The 8,120-nt window shown below is 44.1% G+C and overlaps 1 long non-coding RNA gene across 1 annotated transcript in view; it reads left to right on the top strand.

The window, feature by feature from the left end:
- Positions 1–8,120, top strand: part of LOC102011884 — an 8,906-nt gene continuing 786 nt past the window's right edge. Inside the window, exons 1-2 of the long non-coding RNA XR_261019.2 lie at positions 1–130; positions 903–1,002. This is a non-coding gene — a long non-coding RNA (uncharacterized LOC102011884). The remainder of the gene's footprint in view (positions 131–902; positions 1,003–8,120) is intronic.

Genomic DNA, 8,120 nt, shown 5'->3' with positions numbered 1-8,120 from the left:
GAGCCGCGCGCCAGGTTTCAGGTGAAAGGCGTCACCGGCTTCCGAGTCTACCGGCTCTTAACCCCGTAACAAGTTTTAACGAATATGCAGACGAGAAGATAACTCACACTGCACAGTCGTTTTCTGAGAAGTAAGTCCGTTTGGGGCAGCTGCTCGGGCCACCCGCCTAGTACGGGCTAATCTTTCGCGATCCACTTACGGGATTCGTGTTTGGCTCTCAGCCAATGGGCTCCCGATCTTGATCTCAAACTACTAAGCAGATCCAGAGGTCTGCGGACAGGAAGGGCACCGCGGGGGGCGGGGAGTGGGAAGAATTAACGTGTCATGACCTCGTACCACCTCCCCCCGACGGGTGCAGTCATCGTGTACTGCAGGCATGTACTACCACCAATTCTGTTTAAAAATTTTAAAGAGAAAAAAATAAAAAAATTTCAAGCGTAACAGTGGTTAATGCATTGCGTATTGTTATCTTTAAATTAGTTACTCAGAGCTCAAGATAGAGGCATTTAATTGTCCAAACAATATTAGCACAAACCTTTCTTTTCAATGAACCGAGAGAAATTAGTGATATAACGATTTTAACTACTATCTTTGCTTTTCCTTTCCTTCTTTCCTCCTTTCCCCCATCCCAGCTGTTCTTTCCTTTTGAACAGTTTCTTCCCGTTTCACAATATGTATTGTACATTTTAGGTCTTATTTACTCTTTCAGCTTCTCACACTAGGGAGCCAATACGATGTTAACACACGTGAGTCTGGTTTATTTCACTTATGAGTATGGTCTCAAGTTGGTAGGTTGACGACCCTTCTGTGGAACGCAGTCCCGGGGACCCTCGGTGTGAGACCCTTTTTACTCCGGGTTTTCCTGATCAGAGCAACTGAAATCGGTGTTTCATTTCTTCCAGCCAATCTCTGTTCGTTCACTTGTCCTTTCCACCGGACGTGTTCGGGGTTTGGATGTGATTTTGTTATCTTTTCAAAGGTGAAAATTTTCAGACAATTTAGGTGAGTGATTTTGGAATTAGCATTTTAAAGCGGAAAGCTTAAAAGGTTGAGTTTAAAGTAATTTCAGCTGTGCAAAAAGAGAAAAGGTCTCTCCTAATTTTAGCACACGATTTCTCTCAATTTTCCAAGTTTGCAGATGGGGTTCCCTGCCTGGAAAAAAATTTAGTTGAATATGGCCACCCCACGTGCCATGCGATCATTATTTATTGGCTCACGACTATAGCAATAAGAAAAAATGGTCTTTTTTACACTTAGAAATATTCCTAAATGTGTTCTTAGTAAGTGACAGGTCTGAGGTCCTCGTTTAAGAGGTAACTTTCTCTTAGGAAGAGTGATATTTGGGGACCTACTGGTGTTTTTAAGAACTGAGTTATTTTTTCGGTTTTATTTGAAAAGAATAATCATGTTTTCATGTCTAGTTCTTCTCTGTATGTTCCTGCCCTAGTGACTTATGCAATCTCTGTCATTTCTTATGCAGCAAAATTATTACACAGAGGAAAAAAGAGAGGAGAAGAAAGGAAAAGCTTTTTGACTTTGCCAGTTGCAGGTTGAATGTCGTTTTCTGAGAAGTCAGTCAATTTGGGGTAGCTGCTCCGACTCATAATTTGGAATATTTAATAGTTTGGAAATCTCCGGGTTGTTTATTTTCACGAGAAGCTTACTTCTGTACTTCAGCAGCTTACCTCTTAAAAATGAAAACCTCAGATGTAAATTTCACTTCAAATTAACTGTGTAGTCATCTTCTCTGGAAGTAGAAAAGAGTTATTGTGAACTCAAAAGCACACTGTTTCTTTCTCCAGGAAGATGCTGTGGAAAGGAACGGTGTTTGTCTGAATCGTATTTTGGTTTAAAGGTCTAAATATGTTCTTAATTTAGATAAACATGATACCCGCCTCCACTTCCCACATGGCCCACAAGGAAGTTGTTTGGCTTGGCTTTGATGTTTCTCTGGGATGTTATAAGAGAGACAACTATGACCCAGAAAATTAGAGAGCAATATTTAATATTATAATGCCCAAATTGTATATGTGTCTTTAAATGAAAAGTCCTAAACTAGAAAGAGAAAGTACAAAATAAAAGTTGGGGACCTTGAAGTCCTTAGATTATGAAAGCTTTGAAGTCTGTGCCCTTTAGTAACTGGTGTTCTTAAGAATATATAATATCTTCTTTATCTGTCAGCAGATTGCTCACCCATACATGCTTTGCAGTTTTTCTTTAGGGTCCGATTTTTTTGAAGCAGGATCTCACTATATGTAGCCCAGGATGGCCTGGAACACTCAGCGATCTTCTTGCCTCAGCCTTCCAAATGCTGGGATTACAGGTGTACACTATCACGCCTGGCTAGAGTCTAATTATTAACCCATCGCTCCAAATTATTCTGAATAAGCTGGGCGTGGTGGCGCATGCCTGTAATCCCAGCACTCGGGAGGCTGAGGCAGGAGGATCATTGCTAGTTCAAGACCAGCCTGGGCTACAAAGTGACCTCAAGCCAGCCTGAACTGCATAAGGAGACCCTGTCTCAAAAAAGACAAAAAAGAAAAAAAAAGAAAGAAAACAAGGGCTGGGGATTTGGTTCAGCGGCAAAAGCACCTGCCCGGCAAGTGCAAGGTCGAGTTTGATTCCTGGTACCAGAAGAAAAACAAAAGCAAAAACAAAAAGCCAAAAAACCCAAATTATTCTAAATGAGAGGCCATTATTGCAAATCATGGTTTATTATTTTGATTAAAGGTTCTACCTAGTAGGGATATTTTGTTCCTTAAGTATGTCTTTTGTGGACCTTAGTTCTATTTAAAAAACACAGAGCCACCTAGTGACTCTTTGCATCTATTACAACATACATCCCAGTCCTGGGGATTTGTCCTTGTCTAGGGAATTGAAAGTTACATCTCTCTATTTTCAATCACACATTGATTATATAAATATAAAACTATTACCAGGTGTGGTGGTGCACACCTGTAATCCTAACACTTGGGAGGCTGAGGCAGGAAGATCACTGTGAGTTTGAGGCTAGCCTGGGCTACACAGGGAAAGCCTGTCTCCACGGCCAGGCTTGTTTACTGTCAAAATTCCTCCCTGCCCACTGCCAGCTTTCTGAGACCAGGGTCTTGCTGTGTAGTTCAGGCTGGCCTTGAACTAGTTAAAGCCTTTTTAAAAAAAAATATTAATAAATAAATAAATAAATATTAAAAGCACTTATACAGACTAAAAATTATGCCTAAAATGCAAGTTTCTTGTAATAATGTTGTTCAGTTGCCTTTTCACGTAATATATTCAAGGCAATTGATAATGTTTCCTGCCAGTGTAAAATAAGGCTAGGCTGTTTCGTATTGTCCTCACCAAAAAAAATAAAACATTTTGGAAAATTATTCAATTCAAATAAAAATATCTTATTTTCCGCTGCCACTTGGGAATATGATTGTTGCATCTTTGAAATGACTGAGCAATAGTTTTTCCTTCCAGGGAAGGAAAAAGGTCATTAAATTGGAAATAGCTTTCATGTTATTTCAATGCCTGCAAACTTAGGCTGCTTCACCTTGGTTCATCTACACAAACCCACAGGTGGGAAAAAAAAAACAAAAAACAAGCCCACAAGCAGACATCTGCCGATGTCCCTGTCTAGTTTTCTGCCTGCCACTGCAGTTAGTAAGTACACTTACTTCTTCATGGCAACCAGAGCTTTATTTTTCATTGTTTTCAACCTCTTGAACACCATAAGGTAAGTAAATATCAATTTTTTAAAAGTTTACGTTGAATTAATGAAGATCTTTACTTACTTGGAATATAAATAATAAGCCCATTCAGGGATGTATAAGCAGGAATACACAAAAAAATAGCAAAAACCCAAAATGAGAACTGAGAAATTTTTCTCAAAAAAAAGAGTAGCCGGGTGTGGTAGTGCACGCCTGTAATCCCAGCACTTAGGAGGTTTAAGCAGGAGGATAATCATGAATTCAAGGCCCACCTAGGCTATATAGCGAGTTCAAGGCCAGCCTGAACCCACTGAGACAGTGGAACCCTGTCTCAGAAAAATAAAACGGTGAGCCAGGTGTAGTGGTGCACACATGTAATCCCACCACTCAGGAGGCTGAGGCAGGAGGATTGTTGCAAGTTCGAGACCAACCTGAGCTACAAAGTGAGCTCAAGCCCAGCCTGAACTGCATAGTGAGACGCTGTCTCAAAAAGATGGAAAAAAAAAAGGTATTTTAAGATAAGTTTAGGAGCTATGGTGGCACAATCGGTTAGTACATGGTACTTGTACAGTGTAAGATGTGGTTTTGTTTACTTAAGATGGTAAGTTCCCAGCTGGGATTTGCTGGCTCGAAGAGCATGTAGAAAATGGGCCCTAAGCCATCATGACGCCTGTCTTCATAAGAAGAGACCGTTGCGCAGATGCGCACACATACAGAGGAAAGGCCACGCAGAGGCCCAGGAGGAAGCAAGCCCTCTGCAAAGCCAGGATTGAGGCCTGCAGAGGAAGCCAGCCTGTGGGGACCTTGATCTCAGACTCCTTGCCTCCAGAACTGTGAGGAAGTGAATTTCTATTCCCGAAGCCACCAAGGCTGGTTGCGATTTGGCAGCTTCACTGAGCATTATAGGTGGGTGTGGGTTCCCTCCCTTTCAAAAGGAAGTGCCAGGGCTGGGGATTTAGCTCAGCGGCAAAGCGCCTGCCTGGCAAGCGCAAGGTCGTGAGTTCAGTTCCTGGTACCAGAGAAAAAAACAAAACAAAAAAAACAAAAGGAAGTGCCAGGTGGGTGTGATGGCACACATGGGTAATCTTGGTATGTGGGAGGCTGAGGCAGAAGGATTACAAGTTCGAAGCCAGCCTGGTGCTGGTGACTCCAATCCAGACCTGAGCTCTTGGCCCCGAATTCAGCAGTTATGGGACATTTCCACTTTGTGTGATCCAGATTCTCTTAGAACCTGCTTCCCCTTGTGTTCCAGCCTCTCTGCTGAATCACCTTACTGACCCAGGCATTGAAGCCAGAAGCTAGAGGTTCTTTAATATCAACATTCAATCGGGGCTGGGGATTTTGCTCAGCAGCACAGCGCCTGCCTGGCAAGCACAAGGTTGTGAGTTTGATTCCTGGTACCGGAAAAAAAAAAATCATTCCGTGACAGCGCTCTGCTCTCATGGTCCGATGGTGATGTGGCAGTTCGGAGCACTGTGGTGTCACCTGGGTTGCAATGGTCAGCCACCCACTGACCTTGCCTCCTCATGCGCTTTCCTCTCCTTCTGCCCCCTCAAAATGACCTCCCCAAACCCCAAATCTAATCATAGCAAGCCCTGGCTTTTAACTTCATTTTTAAAGCTGGGCATGGTGGCACATGCCTGTAATCCCAGCACTCGGGAGGCTGAGGCAGGAGGATCCTTGTGAGTTCGAGACCAGCCTGGGCTACAAACAGAGTGCAAGGCCAGCCTGAACTGTATATCAAGAGCCTGTCTCAAAAAGACAAAAAAAAAAACCCTTCATTTTTAAGTGAAAATACAATGAAAGTTTATTATACTAAAGCATGTGTGGAGGCTTGTAGGGCTGGGGGTATAGCTCTCTGGTAGAATACTTGTGTAGTACACATACGGCTTTGGGTTCAATCTCTAGTATGGGGGGGGGAGTCATCTGAAGTCATCACTGGACTCTCTTGTGGATTTAGGGAAATGTAATCCAAGATAATATCCAGCATAGACTAGAGAAAGTGTTCTCTGAGTACTGTTACTAGACAAAGCTTACCAACCCTGTCAAGTATTTCTACATGCCTTGAAAAATACTTGCAGCAAGTATTTCTGGTGAGTTTGTAGCCACGTTCATTTATGAATTCAAGAGTGACTTACAGCCAGGCATGTTAGTATCTTCCTGTTGTCTCAGCACTTGGGAGGCTGAGGCAGGTAGACTGACTTTGAGCCTAACCTGAGCAAATTAGTAAGAGCTGGTCTCAGGAAAAAAGAAAAGAGGAACTATTTATTGAGCACACCAGCCCTGGCCAGTGGCTCCCAGGCGTGGGTGATAAACGATCAATACCTCCCGCGCCCCCCAGCTTCTGCTGTGGAGAAGCGGCTTGCTCCTTAAGACCCCAGGGCCTACGCCAACGCAGCTTTTCAACCCAAGGTCACTTTCTGTGCCTTGGAAACTGAAAGCAAGCAGCTTGTCTTTCCAGGGTAAACCAGGCTTTCCCATGAGCAAAACTTATCTAAGATATGCTAATTTGCAAATCCCCACACTGTCATGCACCTGATCTCTGTGAAGATACAGGGTGTCTTCTAGAAAGACTTAATTCTTCTTCTATCTCAAAAAAAGGCAGGTGTAGAACTTGAATATGAAGTGGTCAGGCTGCCTGACTAGGACGAGGGAAAAGTGGAGACGTGACTAATGCTTCAAATAAGTGACACTGCAGTAACCTCCTGGGATCTTCAAGGTTAACGGCTGCGGCCTGGGGTCGGACTTAGCCCTTCAGACTCTTGCTTCCCCCTGAGCCTGCGTTTCCCCAGTGCCTGGATCCCAGATACCGTCTCTGGTGGCTGTGGGTGAACCAGTGTCTTCAAAGCCGGCTTTTCTCCTGCAGAGGGAGGAGCTGGCAGGTCAGACAGAACCATGGTCTTCACCCAGCCTGTGTCCAGCAAGCACACTGAGTCCCTGATCTTAGCTCCAGAGGCCTCTGTGGTCTGTGGCCTGCTGGCCTCATTGGACAGTCTTCGTGTATCTGATGTGTTGCTAACTTACCGCATTGCTTCTTCACCAACCCCAACTGAACCCAGATTTTTTTCTGGTTTTTTTTTTTTCTTTTTTTGAGACAAGGTCTCACTATGTAGTTCAGCCTGGCCTGAACTTCTCAGCAATCCTCCTGCCTCAGCCTCCCAAGTGCTGGGACCAACACCCCTGGCACCAGATTCATTTTTCTCACTGCAGTTCTCATCCCATCGCCCTTTGCTGACCTTCTATTTCTTGAGGTCAGCAGCTGCCTCTCCTTGGATAGGCAGCCATGGCTGTCGTGACATGGGCTGTGATTCTGCTGCTGCTGGGCTTGACACTGCGGCCCTTGCAACTGCAGACCGGTGGATTGGCCCCACCTCACCAGCGCTGAGGTTGGAGAGTTGGCCTGACCATTGTGTTTCCCAGTCCTGCCGTGGAGTCACTCGAGGAGCCTGTTAAAACGGAGATGCTAACTGGCTGGAGGCTGAGGCAGGCAGTTGGAGAGTTTGAGGCAGTTACGTAGTACTATAGCGAGTTCAAAGCCAACATGGTTTGCCTGAGTTACACAATGTGACCCTGTCTCCAGAAATAATAATTTTTAAAAAAAACAGATTGCTTGGCCCCGCCTAAAACTTCCAGGCATGAGAGCCTGAATCTCTAGGGTGGGATGCCTTGCAGGCCATACACTTTTTGGGGTGCTGAGGACGAAACCTGCTAATGCTAAGCCCTTGTTCCAGCCCTGAGCTTCACCCCAGCCTCTGTTTTATTTTGTTCTGTTGAGACAGGGTCTTGCTATGAAGTTCAGTCTGGCCTTCAACTCACTGTGGAGCCCGGACTGGACTCAGATTCATGGTGATCCTCCTGCCTCAGATTCCCAAGTGCAGGGATCACAGGCATGTGCCACCACACCCTGCAACAGCCTCTGTACTTTTTACCTCTATTGTCCCCTACTCCACCTGTCTGATCCTGTTGAGTTGCAAGTGTAATCATCTATTGGAGGCTTTAAAAATGAAGAGAGCCGGCTGTGGTGGCACACGCCTGTAATCCCAGCACTCGGGAGGCTGAGGCAGGAGGATCACTGTGAGTTCAAGACCAGCCTGGGCTACAAAGTGAGCTTAAGGCCAGCCTGAACTGCCTGTCAAGACCCTGTCTGAAAAAGACCAAAAAAAAAAAAAAAAAAAAAAAGATGAAGATGGAATGAACATTGAACAATTAATTGGGTTGGAAGTAGGGTCTATGGGAGTTGTAGGAATATTTTCCTTTAAGATACTGACAATTTTCTTATCAGTTTCTAAGAGCTGCATATATATTTTGGAAGATTGAGCTTTTTGTCTTCTTTAAGTTATACTTTTTCCTCTGATACTCTGGACTTTGTTTAAGGTGATTTTGCCATGCAGATTTTTTTCTTTTTTTTTTTTTTTTTTTTTTTTTTTT

This window comes from Chinchilla lanigera, unplaced genomic scaffold (genome assembly GCF_000276665.1).
Source record: "Chinchilla lanigera isolate Chin_1 unplaced genomic scaffold, ChiLan1.0 scaffold00023, whole genome shotgun sequence".
NCBI classification, from domain to species: domain Eukaryota; kingdom Metazoa; phylum Chordata; class Mammalia; order Rodentia; family Chinchillidae; genus Chinchilla; species Chinchilla lanigera.
Note: the sequence above shows the minus strand (reverse complement) of the source record. Positions and strands in the feature narration are given on the sequence as shown.